This window comes from Triticum aestivum, chromosome 5B, assembly GCF_018294505.1.
Source record: "Triticum aestivum cultivar Chinese Spring chromosome 5B, IWGSC CS RefSeq v2.1, whole genome shotgun sequence".
Lineage (NCBI taxonomy): Eukaryota > Viridiplantae > Streptophyta > Magnoliopsida > Poales > Poaceae > Triticum > Triticum aestivum.
In genome coordinates, this window is record NC_057807.1 from 206847447 (window position 1) to 206861926 (window position 14480).

Below are 14480 nucleotides of genomic sequence, written 5' to 3' on the forward strand. Positions count from 1 at the left end.
TGTGAAACTGCATCATGAACCTCTCCTGAGGTATTAAGATTGAGCACTAAGGGCTCATTATTGTCCAAGGCCACATTATTTCTAGAGCTCGGAATATTTGCAAGGTGAGAAAAAATGGATGGTCGGAGTTGATCGCCAGAAACATTGCCGGCAGCAGTTCATGGGCGCGGACCACTAGTGACCAAAGTCCAAGAAGCATCCTCTTCATGATAAAATAGCTGCTCTTCACGCATCCAGTTGGGGCCTCCAAAAGCCCAAAGATTGAAAACTAACTCAAAATCCTTTTCAACCACACAGCCATGATTATAGATCTCAAAACCCACTGCTTTTGAAGCAACAGAAAACTTGAAAGTTCTGTCCTTGAGATGATGCACACGAAACCCTTGAGGATAACCACCAAAACAAGATTGAAGAGTGATACTAACCGTGTGACAATCCAACCAAAATCGAGCATGACAGAAGGAAACCACCAAAGTGAACTCTCATTGAGGAAAGGCAGGTAAAAACACCACTGGATGACCAAACTTTTGCCTCATCAAACGTTGAAAATCTTTACCTCGAGCAAAGTTGAGAGATGGAGGATCCATGGCCATCTCCCTTGCCCCTACTCCTCCCGCAAAGAAAAAAAAGGTTGGTGGCTGCCACCCTCTGAGTGACAAGTGGCAGAGAGGTAGTGGCCGCCGGCGCCGGAGTGGCAACTGACGGGGGGAGATGTGGCTGCCGGGGCCGGAGTGGCCACCGGCAGTGGGCGCCAAGGAGGAGCCTAGGAGAGGAGCCTAGGAGAGGTTTGGTGCCACTAGAGTGTACCTTATTTGTTTTAGCCATGGAGCATTGGATGCTTGCCAGATAATATGGACTCGAAAGGATCTAGTCAGATTTGACATAGTCGGATCCGAGTCGAGATAAGGTCTGAGTCGAACAGACCCAACTATGAGACGTTGCGATAGGTCATTTGTGAGTATCTAATACAACATACGTTCTATGTCCTAAGACCTGAGCTGGCGCATGTACTCAGGATGGTGATAGACCTGCTTTGGGCTGACCAAATGTTACTCCATGACTCGGTAGTTACAAAGATAGGTTTCGGGCTTGTCCAGACCCATGCTGCGAGACATGGTCGAGCAAGATGGGATTTCCCCCTCTGATCAGGAGAGATATACTCTGGCCCCCCTCGTGTGATCCGACCAAGATAAGTATGGCCATGTGACAAGGATTATGAGATAATCCGGTTTGTGGTCTGTATCACTGTAACGAGAAAGAGGTTGGGCTAGCACAAGGATGACAGACTCACCTTGAGCCCAACAACATATATCGTGTGGCAAAGGGAACAAAAGTGTGACATGTTGTACAAGTTCGCCATCCGGCTTCATTGTTTACTTGGTGGTTGGCACACCTTGCTAGAGACCGCTACCAACTTAGTAGGCCAGAGGTGATCCGACCTGCGACCAAGCTGACTTTGAACCTAAGGGGTCGCATACTTAAGGGAAGGAACCCGTGAGGTTAGATCCGACTCCACGAGTGAGGTGTGATCCTACTCGGGCTCAGATCCAGGCTGAACAGAATTTGGTCTTTAAGATCCGCGCGAGGCCCAAGTGTTGAGCCCGTGATGGATGCCTATATATAAGTGGAGGTGCAACACACTCATTTGGTTGATCACTTCGGGGCCGTCACCAGGGCTTTACATGTGTTGCAAGTAGCCACCTCCACTCGTCGTCGACTATGTGATCGGACCTAGTAGTCCGCCGCAAGATGTTCCTCCTGCACACGCGGATACCGCTAGAGGTGGTGCACTTGTGCCGCTCCGACGAACCTATACGTGGGATCCGACTACCAGCTGTCCAAAGGAGATTGGACAAGGATGAGATGACTCTGGATGCGTTTCCTCGACTCTACTTCTGCTGCACAGAGCTACACGTCTAGTGGTAATTGTCGGTGCAACAAACCCTAGTGTATGTTGCCCGGACTATACACAAGCTCAAGGGCAAGGTAGCGGTATCCAAGACAAGGCCAAGTAGAAGAGATAGCTCTTTGAGAAATCAAAGGGCGGATCAAGAAGACCAAGACAAGCCGAAGAAGCAAGATATCACTAAGGAAAAACCTCCCTTGTCGGGCAGATGAGTCTAGTTAGGTCGAGGCCACCCCAAGGACAAGTCACAAGACCTCCCCGATAAGGGTTGCCGGGACGCTGGAGGCCCACCATCCCGCCAAGGCTCCACTGCTCCACCTCACAGCAACGCAAGTCACTTATCGGTGCGGTATCGAGCCCCCAAATGATTATGTGGCTGTCATTTGGCACGTGGCAGCCATTTCTGAGGAAGATCACCCCCTAAACGACACCCGTCCACGGGCGTGTCACGCAGGCAAACGAGGAGGTGACTGAATGGCACAGCAAGGCTTGCCGGGCTACATCCATGACATGACACTAAGCGGTGCATTTAATGCGCCTTGTCTTGTCTGCAGAGTTAGGTATGATAGCATTGTGGCTATCTAATCACTGGATAATGACTATTTTGCCATTGTGGTAACCCCTTTACCTATAAAAGGAGGGCCGTGGCAACCTTAGAAAGGATTCAGACCTTTGTACACTAATACGCGCGTAGCTGCTCTTGTCCCGAGGCAACCTTGCCGGGCTTGGGCACTGCGTCTCCACCACGGTACTCTCATCAATCCACCAAAGCAAGAGTAGGGTTTTATGCCTCGCGGTGGCCCGAACCTAGGTAAAAACTGCCTGAGTCATCACCGCCGTGCTTCTCCATGGCCTCCTCTCTTTGTGCAACGTGCCCTTCCCCCTTGCCGAACCACATGGGACCGATGGCCCCATAGGTGATCGTGTTGAACCATGACATCTTTGGTGCGCCAGGTAGGGGGAAGCGTTGGTGCGAACCCGAGTCGAAAGCAGTGCGTCGGTCTTCATCACCATATGCTTCATCAACGACTTCATTGTCCATGGTGCCCAAGGAAAAGTCTGGCGCAACATCCCACCCTTCCACCTCGAGGGCCCCCTCACATGCAACCGCTGATCCTGTGGGAGCTGCGGTGGCGTCGGGGGATGCAGATGCCGTGGGGAACGTGACCGGCGCGGGCGGCGCTGTCACCTGCACCTGAGGTGGAAGCAGGAGGCGTTGGAGGAGGACAACATCGGCAACACCACGGCGACCATGCTCTATAAGGCACGGGTGGGGAGAATGTTCAACACCCTCCCCTCCACCTCGCTGAGGAGCGTGGCCGCGATGATGGTGCCTGTTCTGGTGTGAACCGCAACCCCCCAGCTGTCCTTGCGATGGGCACAGCTACGGGGCTCATGCCTTCCCCAAGGCAGCGTCATCAAGATGAAGCACCGAATGGAGGCGTCAACCCCCAGACGCAACCTCCTTGTCCTCATGCCGCTGTGGAAACTGGCTCACGACGGCGAGAACACGGTGCCATCACTACGGCACCATCCGGAGTCAGGTGACATCTCGATCTGCATCGTCATCCATGCCAAGCACAACTTCGGAAGCCATGGCCCAAGCTTAGATCCTGTTGAGATTCCCGCCAACGACCAATCAAATGGATGAATGGAGAGCTACATTCAGAGTTTGATTGGTTTCGCTGAGGCAGGAGGATCACAGCGGGCAGATCCGCCACAGTGCCTGCACGCGGCGACGATGACCCGAGCCGCTGACCGTACGGGAGGGGCCACTCCAATATGCAGTCCCCTCCACGGCAGCCAGCGCAGAGGCTGCAACCAGGGCCACGCAACCAAGAACCCGACGAGGTGTCGATGGCTTCATTTGATCCTCGGGCCCGTTGAGATCAATGAAAGGTCCTAGAAGACAGGCGGAGGGAAGATGCACGCGTCACCATCGAACGATGCCGCAAAACCCACCGCCAGTATGACGGACGCAATGGCCTCGACATCGACGAGCCTGCACCCGGTGAAGGCGGATACTTACCTTTTAAGGTCGGGTGTCCTACCTTCACCTGCGAACTGCGACAAGTCTGTTGGCCATCTACCCGTGTGTTCAAACCAGAGATACCGGAGAAGTATGATGGAAGACTGAACCCGACAGAGTTCTTGAGCATCTACACCATCCTTGTTCAAGCTGCCGGGGAAGGGATGAAAATGTATTGGCCAACTACTTCCCTTTGGCACTTAAGCCAAACTTGAGGTCATGGTTGATGCACTTGCCGGAGAACTCCATTTCAACATGGCATGATCTGTGCAACAAGTTTGTTGGCGCCTTTACGAGCGGCCATCAAGAACCAGGGCGGTCCAGCGATTTGCAGCTCCTTCCACAAAAGGAAGGAGAGAGTTTGCGGAAGTACATGCAGAGGTTCAGCCGAGTGCACAGGAATATTCTAGACATCCACCCGGCAACTGTGATTGCCGCGTTCCAGTCCAATGTACGCAACCGCAAGATATGTTCCAAGATGAATGTCCGGTTGCCAAGACTGTGAATGAGCTATACACCTCAGCAGATAAGTGTGCTCAAAAAGAGGAGGAGAGGCGACTCCCCGGAGAGGAGGATGGCATCGACTTTGATTCAGAAGAAGACAACGATGCTGCTAGCTAGAAGAAGAAGAACAAGAAGCACAATAAGAAGCATAAGGAGAAAGCAGTGCTGGCTATCGAAGGATCAAACACTCCTAGTATTGGCAAGAAGTCCAAGACCGAAGCCCCCGACAAGCAAGTTGCCGCGTGCACTGACAGGCGGGAAGCTGCGGCGGCCGAGAAGGTTGGGTAGGCTGACGGACCATACTGCAAGATCCATCGGACTAAGGGCCATGATCTCCAAGAGTGTCATCAAGTTGAGCAACTTGTCAAGAAGCAGAAAGCTGAGTACGAGAAGCGTGACAAGGAGAGAGACCAAGATGGCATTGGCGGGAAAGGCCGACGCGGCCGGGAAGGCCACCCCGACAACGTCCCCCAACATCAAGGGAAACCTTATAAAGGCCATGAGAAGAAGGGATATGGTGACGAAAGTGATGAAGGGGATGAAGAGGAAACTCAGGAGTTTTAGAAAGCCACTGACGCCTTGTGCATTGATGGGGGTGCATCCTTGCACTCCTCTCACCGCCAACTGAAACAATGGGCGCGTGAGGTGCTGTGGAGACAACGGCAGATTCACAAAAACCGCTCAAGTGGTCTCACACGCCCATCATTTTTGACGAAGAGGATCACTCCGACCGCACCACCACGGTGGGGTGCTTGCCATTGTTGGTATCACCAACAATCCGCAACCTCAAGGTCTCAAAGATGTTGGTTGACGGTGGGGCCAAGTTGAATCTGATTTCCCCCCAAGTTAATCAGCAAGCTGCAAATAAGAGATAAAGAGCTCAAGGTTACCGGCACGTTTCAAGGAATCAACCCCGACAGGAGCCTCCCAAAGGGGAAGATCACGCTGTCGATGACATTTGGAGGAGAATTGAACTACCAAACGAGAAGGTTGTGTTCGATGTGGTTGACCCTCCCATACAATGGAATCCTTGGTCGTCCAGCCCTGACAAAATGCATGGCGGCTTCCCACTATGCTTACAAAACGTTGAAGATGCTAGGGCCAATGGGCGTCATTTCCATTCCGTCGGACAAGAAGGACGCAATCATATGTGTGGATAAGATGTACCGGGATGTAGTCGCCGCTGAAGCCGCGGAAGCTTCCACTCCCGCCAAGGAAAGTAAGAAAGGGAGGAAAGTCAGCAAGGATACCGACAAGGGATCCGGGAAGCACACCTCTTCGGAGTGTGCTGCACCCTTCGATGATTTGTTGGAGAGTTCCACTAGCAAGAGATCTAAGGTTGTTGCACCCGCTGTGAAGAGGGTCCCGGCAGGGCTGGTTGGCGCTGATGGTACATTCACTATCAGCTCCACCCTTGACGATAAATAGGAAAGCCCGCTCATTGCCTTCCTCCGGGCGAATATCAATGTGTTTGCTTGGCAACCATCTAACACCCCCGGTGTTCCCAGGGAGGTAATCGAGCACCACCTCTTGCTGTCTGGCCTCATGCCCAGCCCGTCAGGCAAAAGGTCATGAAACAAGCCTTGGAGCGACAACAGTTCATTACCGACGAGATCAAGAAACTTGAAGCAACTGGTTTGGTCAGAGGAGTATTGCATCCGACATGGTTGGCGAACCTAGTGGTAGTGCGCAAGGCGAATGGGAAGTGGAGGCTGTGCATAGATTTCACAGACCTGAATAAAGCATGCCCGAATGACCCATTCCCCTTGCCGCGCATCCACCAGATTGTGGATTCCACCTCAGGTTGTGATCTGCTTTCGTTTTTGGATGCTTACTCCAGGTACCACCAGATATTCATGTCCAACGAGGACGAAGAGAAGACCGTATTCATAACCCCATGTGGCACATACTACTTTGTATGGATTCCCTTTGGGTTAAAGAGCGTTGGATCCAGTTTTGCAAGAGCAGTGAAAATTGGTTTTGAGTCCCAGTTGCACAAGAATATTGAGGCCTACATGGATGACATAGTAGTTAAGACCAAGAACAAATCAACTCTCATTCAAGACTTGGAAGAGACTTTTGCAAATCTGCACAAGATCAACTTGAAGCTAAATGCAGAGAAGTGTGTGTTTGGCGTTCCTTTTGGCAAGCTACTTGACTTCTTTGTGTCCCACTAGGGAATATAGGCCGACCCCGAAAAAATCAAGGCGTTCGAGTAGATGCAAGCACCTAAGACAGTCAAAGATGTGAGGCGTCTGACCAGATGTGTTGCCGAATTAAGTAGGTTCATTTCCAAGTCTGCTAAGCGTGCCTTGCCTTTCTTCAAAATTTTGAAGAAGACAGGGCCAATGAAGTGGACCCTGGAAGCAGAAGCGGCACTGCAAGATTTGAAGACCTATGTTTCCTCTGTTCCCACCTTGGTCTCTCCTAAACCACCAGAGCCATTGCTGCTTACCTAGCGGTAACCAATCAAGTGGTTAGTGCAGTGCTGGTGGCACAATAGGAGGTAGATGAAGGAGTGGCCGCGGTTACGGCCCCCTCCGGAGAGGAAAGTGAACCTATCCCGGCAAGGTCAGAGGCAGAACAGGAGAAAGAGGAGCAGTGCAACGGAGACAATTCCATGGCCACGACAAGGAAGAAGGTGGTGCAACAAACAGTGTAGTTTGTTAGTTCCCTACTGCAGGGGGCTAGATCAAGTGTAGCGACCAGATCTTAGACAGTCTAGTCTCTGTGCATCAGTGTCATCCCTGGATCGGTAATGCTGAGACGCACAATACTTGAGGATTTATAACAGAGTTTCAATCACACACTTATTACATCGAATGTCTCAAGAGAGAACTTATTACAATAATATGGCTTAAGGCCATCTAAATAAGATAACAACGGAAGGCTTGGAAGATAAAGTGAGTCCATCAACTCCAACGGTATAGCTGAGTGAACGACAATGACCTATGGCACCTTACTCGTCGTTTGAAAAGTCTGCAACATGATATGTTGCAGCCCGCAATGGGTCACCACATGGAATATGCTGGCAAGGTAACACATAGAGTAATGAACAGAATAAATGCTATCACTACATGCATAAATGGCTGGTGCAAAGCTCTATGGTTACGGTTTTTGCATAAAGCCAATTTTTCCCTACAACAAAGGAATAAATTTTATTTATCATGGTGGTTGTTAAACATTCAGAAGGTTCCTCCAACTCAATCCCAATTAAACAATATCATTAAACCCAATCAAATTAATCTAGAGTGATGAGATCAACATGATAATCCAAGAACCAGATACTCAAGATGTCCATAACTGGGGACACGGCTAACCATGATTAGTTTGTACACTCTGCAGAGGTTTGCTCACTTTTCCCCACAATACTCGATCTCCTCCATTAGATTTCTCGCACTACATGGTGTTTGAGAAATGGATGACTGAGACACAGTCTTTCAGAAACATTAACTCTTTACTCTGGGTGGACAGTTACACCCACTTTCCCCTACATCTGCTAGCCCACCACTGAAAGAGGTCATGCAACATCCTCAACTATGCTAGAGCTCATAATAGCTTGTGGCTGCACACAGAAGTTTCTAGCATGAAATATCTTATGACCCCTTTGAGCCTGGGTGGCGAACCGTAGGATGATCACACGGGTACTCCGGGATATCCTAGGACAACACTGGATTCTCCAGGTGCCCTGACAACCACTGGGTACTCCAGGGTGCCTCAACCAATCCACCCAGATGTGTAAGTAGCCACCTTAAGTTAACCATAAATTAACAATACTCACATCTGTCATGGATACAGTCACCCAATCCACGTCTATGAGCATAGCATAGCAATCCTGAGCATAACATAGAAGTAACTCTCAAAGGTTTGGTAATAAAAGGACAATAGGTTCTACCTCATCATCTACTTCCCAAACCCACATGTTATTTGATCCTAACCATGCAATGTTTGAGGATTGAGACTAATGCATAAAACTGGGTAATAAAGGGATATGATCAAAGTGTTACTTGCCTTGCTGATGATCCGCAAAACCTAGAGACTCGTAGTAGCAAACTTCGCACTTCGGGTATTCTATCGCAAACAAACAATAACATACATAAGCACTCAACTAGAAGCACGTGTAAAACTCAAATAAGAAGAGTTAAGCAGAAAGTCCAACTAAAGGACTCCGGTTTGCAAATAGAACCAAATCAAACGGAGCAAAAAAACTCAAACTATAAAAGAAACAAGAATCATTTACTAATCTGGACTAAAGTCAAATTTTACTGTACCAAAATCTTATTCAAGTTGGTTAAACAGAAAGAGGTCTTCGAGACGAAGATCTAGGCAATTGTTTCATCTGATTTGGATAAACGAGCGAAAAGATAAACTAGAACGAAGATCAGGGCAGAAATCACGATCGAAAATAGTTGCAGAAAAAATCCCTGGAAAATAAATCGAGATGAATAGGCTAACGAACAAACGTTCGCTGTCTGCGACTAACTGACGAACAACGTTCGTTAAAACGAACATACGGACAAATGTCCGCTAAATAACTAAACGAAAAAAAACCGAACCGATCTATAAAAAAATAGATCTAGGTTTCTAAAAAACGATCGGTTTTTCTGAGAAAAACCGAAACGGCGGCGGCGGCGGTTTCTACCTTCGGCGAGTGGCGACGGCGGCGACGACTCCGGCGGTGGGGCGGCGGCGGCGGCTCCAGGGGGCGGGCGGTCGTCGGCGGCGGCGCGACAGGGAGGCAGCGGCGTCGGGCGGTGTCGTCGCGCGGCGGCAGCGGCGCGAAGTGGCGGCGACACAGAGTGGCGGCGGCGCGGGTTTCGAGGCGGGGCTGGCGGTGCAAGGGTTTCGGGCGGGGCTGGCGGTGCTGGGGCTCTGGCCTCGCCCTTTAAAGGCCGGTCGGGCGGTGTCCGGGTCAGGCACGACAGTTAGGTCGGTGCGTTTTAAAAAAAAACATACGCGGAAAAACAAGCAAAAGAAATACTAAACGGAGTCCAAAAATCCTGAAATAAATTTTCATGGTCCGCTAATAATATTGCGGACAAAGTGAACATTTATTTGGGCTACTAATGCAATTTTGAAAAACACATTTTTTTCCTAATCCAAATAATATAGCAATAGAAGTCCAAATAAAACTCTTATTTGATTTTAATATTTTTCCTCCAATATTTCTTTTATTTTGGAGAAGTCATTTTTGTTGGGGAACGTTGCAGAAAATAAAAATTTTCCTACGGTTTCACCAAGATCCATCTATGAGTTCATGTAGCAACGAGTGAGAGGAGTGCATCTACATACCTTTGTAGATCGCGAGCGGGAGCGTTCAAGAGAACGGGGTTGAGGGAGTCGTGCTCGTCGTGATCCAAATCACCGATGACCAAGTGCTGAACGGACAGCACCTCCACATTCAACACACGTATGGAGCGGATGACATCTCCTCCTTCTTGATCCAGCAAGGGGGAAGGAGAGGTTGATGAAGATCCAGCAGCACGACGGCGTGGTGGTGGATGCAGCAGAGTTCCGGCAGAGCTTCACCGAGCTTCTGCGAGAGGGAGAGGTGTAGCAGGGGAGAGGGAGGCGCCAAGACTTCAGGGTGTGGCTGCCCTCCCTCCCCCTCCTTTATGTAGGCCCCCAGGGGGGCGCCGGCCCTAGGGATGGGATCTCTAGGGGGGCGGCGGCCAAGGGGGGTGGAGTGCCCCCCAAGGCAAGTGGAGGCGCCCCCTCCCCTAGGGTTCCCAACCCTAAGCGCAGAGGGGGGCCCAGGGGGGGCGCACCAGCCCACCAGGGGCTGGTCCCCTCCCCACTTCAGCCCACGGGGCCCTCCGGGATAGGTGGCCCCACCTGGTGGACCCCCGGGACCCTTTCGGTGGTCCCGGTACAATACCGGTGACCCCTGAAACTCTCTCGATGGCCAAAACTGCACTTCCTATATATTATTCTTTACCTCCGGACCATTCCGGAACTCCTCGTGACGTCCGGGATCTCATCCGGAACTCCGAACAACTTTCGGTTTGCTGCATACTCATATCTCTACAACCCTAGCGTCACCGAACCTTAAGTGTGTAGACCCTACGGGTTCGGGAGACACGTAGACATGACCGAGATGGCTCTCCGGTCAATAACCAACAGCGGGATCTGGATACCCATATTGGCTCCCACATGCTCCTCGATGATCTCATCGGATGAACCACGATGTAGAGGATTCAATCAACCCCGCATACAATTCCCTTTGTCAATCGGTACGTTACTTGCCCGAGACTCGATCGTCGGTATCCCAATACCTCGTTCAGTCTCGTTACCGGCAAGTCACTTTACTCGTACTATAATGCATGATCCGTGACCAGACACTTGGTCACTTTGAGCTCATTATGATGATGCATTACTGAGTGGGCCCAGAGATACCTCTCCATCATACGGAGTGTCAAATCCCAGTCTCGATCCGTGTCAACCCAACAGACACTTTCGGAGATACCTGTAGTGCACCTTTATAGTCACCCAGTTACGTTGTGACGTTTAGTACACCCAAAGCACTCCTACGGTATCCGGGAGTTACACGATCTCATGGTCTAAGGAAAAGATACTTGACATTGGAAAAGCTCTAGCAAAACGAACTACACGATCTTGTGCTATGCTTAGGATTGGGTCTTGTCCATCACATCATTCTCCAAATGATGTGATCCCGTTATCAACGACATCTAATGTCCATAGTCAAGAAACCATGACTATCTGTTGATTAACGAGCTAGTCAACTAGAGGCTTACTAGGGACATATTATGGTCTATGTATTCACACGTGTATTACGATTTCCGGATAATACAATTATAGCATGAATAAAGACAATTATCATGAACAAGGAAATATAATAATAATCCTTTTATTATTGCCTCTAGGGCATATTTCCAATAGTCTCCCACTTGCACTAGAGTCAATAATCTAGTTACATTGTGATGAATCGAACACCCATAGAGTTCTGGTGTTGATCATGTTTTGCTCGCGAAAGAGGTTTAGTCAACGGATCTGCGACATTCAGATCCGTATGTACTTTGCAAATATCTATGTCTCCATCTTGAACATTTTCACGGATGGAGTTGAAACGACGCTTGATGTGCCTGGTCTTCTTGTGAAACCTGGGCTCCTTGGCAAGGGCAATAGCTCCAGTGTTGTCACAGAAGAGTTTGATCGGCCCCGACGCATTGGGTATGACTCCTAGGTCGGTGATGAACTCCTTCACCCAAATTGCTTCATGCGCTGCCTCCGAGGCTGCCATGTACTCCGCTTCACATGTAGATCCCGCCACGACGCTCTGCTTGCAGCTGCACCAGCTTACTGCTCCACCATTCAACATATACACGTATCCGGTTTGTGACTTAGAGTCATCCAGATCTGTGTCGAAGCTAGCGTCGACGTAACCCTTTACGACGAGCTCTTCGTCACCTCCATAAACGAGAAACATGTCCTTCGTCCTTTTCAGGTACTTCAGGATATTCTTGACCGCTGTCCAGTGTTCCTTGCCGGGATTACTTTGGTACCTTCCTACCAAACTTACGGCAAGGTTTACATCAGGTCTGGTACACAGCATGGCATACATAATAGATCCTATGGCTGAAGCATAGGGGATGACACTCATCTCTTCTTTATCTTTTGCCGTGGTCGGGCATTGAGCCGAGCTCAATCTCACACCTTGCAATACAGGCAAGAACCCTTTCTTGGACTGATCCATTTTGAACTTCTTCAAAATCTTATCAAGGTATGTGCTTTGTGAAAGACCTATGAGGCGTCTCGATCTATCCCTATAGATCTTGATGCCTAATATGTAAGCAGCTTCTCCAACGTCCTTCATTGAAAAACGCTTATTCAAGTAGGCCTTAATGCTGTCCAAAAGTTCTATATAATTTCCCATCAACAGTATGTCATCTACATATAATATGAGAAATGCTACAGAGCTCCCACTCACTTTCTTGTAAACGCAGGCTTCTCCATAAGTCTGCATAAATCCAAACGCTTTGATCATCTCATCAAAGCGAATGTTCCAACTCCGAGATGCTTGCACCAGCCCATAAATGGATCACTGGAGCTTGCATACTTTGTTAGCATTCTTAGGATCGACAAAACCTTCCGGCTGCATCATATACAGTTCTTCCTTAAGATAGCCGTTAAGGAATGCCGTTTTGACGTCCATATGCCATATCTCATAATCATAGTATGCGGCAATTGCTAACATGATTCAGACGGACTTCAGCTTCGCTATGGGAGAGAAAGTCTCATCTAGTCAACCCCTTGAACTTGTCGATAACCCTTAGTGACAAGTCGAGCTTTATAGATGGTAACATAACCATCCGCGTCCGTCTTCTTCTTAAAGATCCATTTGTTTTCTATTGCTCGCCGATCATCGGGCAAGTCTATCAAAGTCCATACTTTGTTTTCATACATGTATTCTATCTCAGATTGCATGGCTTCAAGCCATTTGTTGGAATCTGGGCCCGCCATCGCTTCTTCATAGTTCGAAGGTTCACCGTTGTCTAACAACATTATTTCCAGGACAGGGCTGCCATACCACTCTAGTGTGGAACGTGTCCTTGTGGACCTACGATGTTCAGTAGCAACTTGATCCGAAGTACCTTGATCATTAATTTCCTCTCCAGTTGGTGTAGGCACCACAGGAACATTTTCCTGAGCTGCACTACTTTCCGGTTCAAGAGGTAGCACTTCATCGAGTTCTACTTTCCTCCCACTTACTTCTTTTGAGAGAAACTCTTTTTTCAGAAAGGATCCGTTCTTGGCAACAAAGATCTTGCCCTCGGATCTTAAGTAGAAGGTATACCCAATGGTTTCCTTAGTGTATCCTATGAAGACGCATTTTTCCGACTTGGGTTCGAGCTTTTCAGGTTGAAGTTTCTTGACATAAGCTCGCATCCCCAAACTTTTAGAAACGACAACTTAGGTTTCTTCCCAAACCATAATTCATACAGTGTCATCTCAACGGATTTAGACGGAGCCCTATTTAAAGTGAATGTAGCTGTCTCTAGAGCGTATCCCCAAAATGATAGCGGTAAATCGGTAAGAGACATCATAGACCGCAACATATCCAATAGAGTGCAATTACGACGTTCGAACACACCGTTACGCTGAGGTGTTCCAGGCGGCGTGAGTTGTGAAACGATTCCACATTTCCTTAAGTGCGTACCAAATTCATGACTTAAATATTCTCCTCCATGATCTGATCGTAGGAACTTTATCTTTCGGTCACGTTGATTCTCTACCTCATTCTGAAATTCCTTGAACTTTTCAAAGGTCTCAGACTTGTGTTTCATTAAGTAGACATACCCATATCTACTCAAGTCATCAGTGAAAGTGAGAACATAACGATATCCTCCGCGAGCCTCAACGCTCATTGGACCGCACACATCGGTATGTATGATTTCCAATAAGTTGGTTGCTCGCTCCATTGTTCTGGAGAACGGAGTCTTGGTCATTTTGCCCATGAGGCATGGTTCGCATGTGTCAAATGATTCATAATCGAGAGACTCTAAAAGTCCATCAGCGTGGAGCTTCTTCATGTGCTTGACACCAATGTGACCAAGGCGGCAGTGCCACAAGTATGTGGGACTATCATTATCAACTTTACATCTTTTGGTGTTCACACTATGAATATGTGTAACATTACGTTCGAGATTCATTAAGAATAAACCATTGACCATCGGGGCATGACCATAAAACATATCTCTCATATAAATAGAACAACCATTATTCTCGGATTTAAATGAGTAGCCGTCTCGTATCAAACAAGATCCAGATACAATGTTCATGCTCAAACTTGGCACTAAATAACAATTATTGAGGTTTAAAACTAATCCCGTAGGTAAATGTAGAGGTAGCGTGCCGACGGCGATCACATCGACCTTGGAACCATTCCCGACGCGCATCGTCACCTCGTCCTTCGCCAGTCTCCGCTTATTCCGCAGCTCCTGCTGTGAGTTACAAATATGAGCAATGGCACCGGTATCAAATACCCAGGAGTTACTACAAGTACTGGTAAGGTACACATCA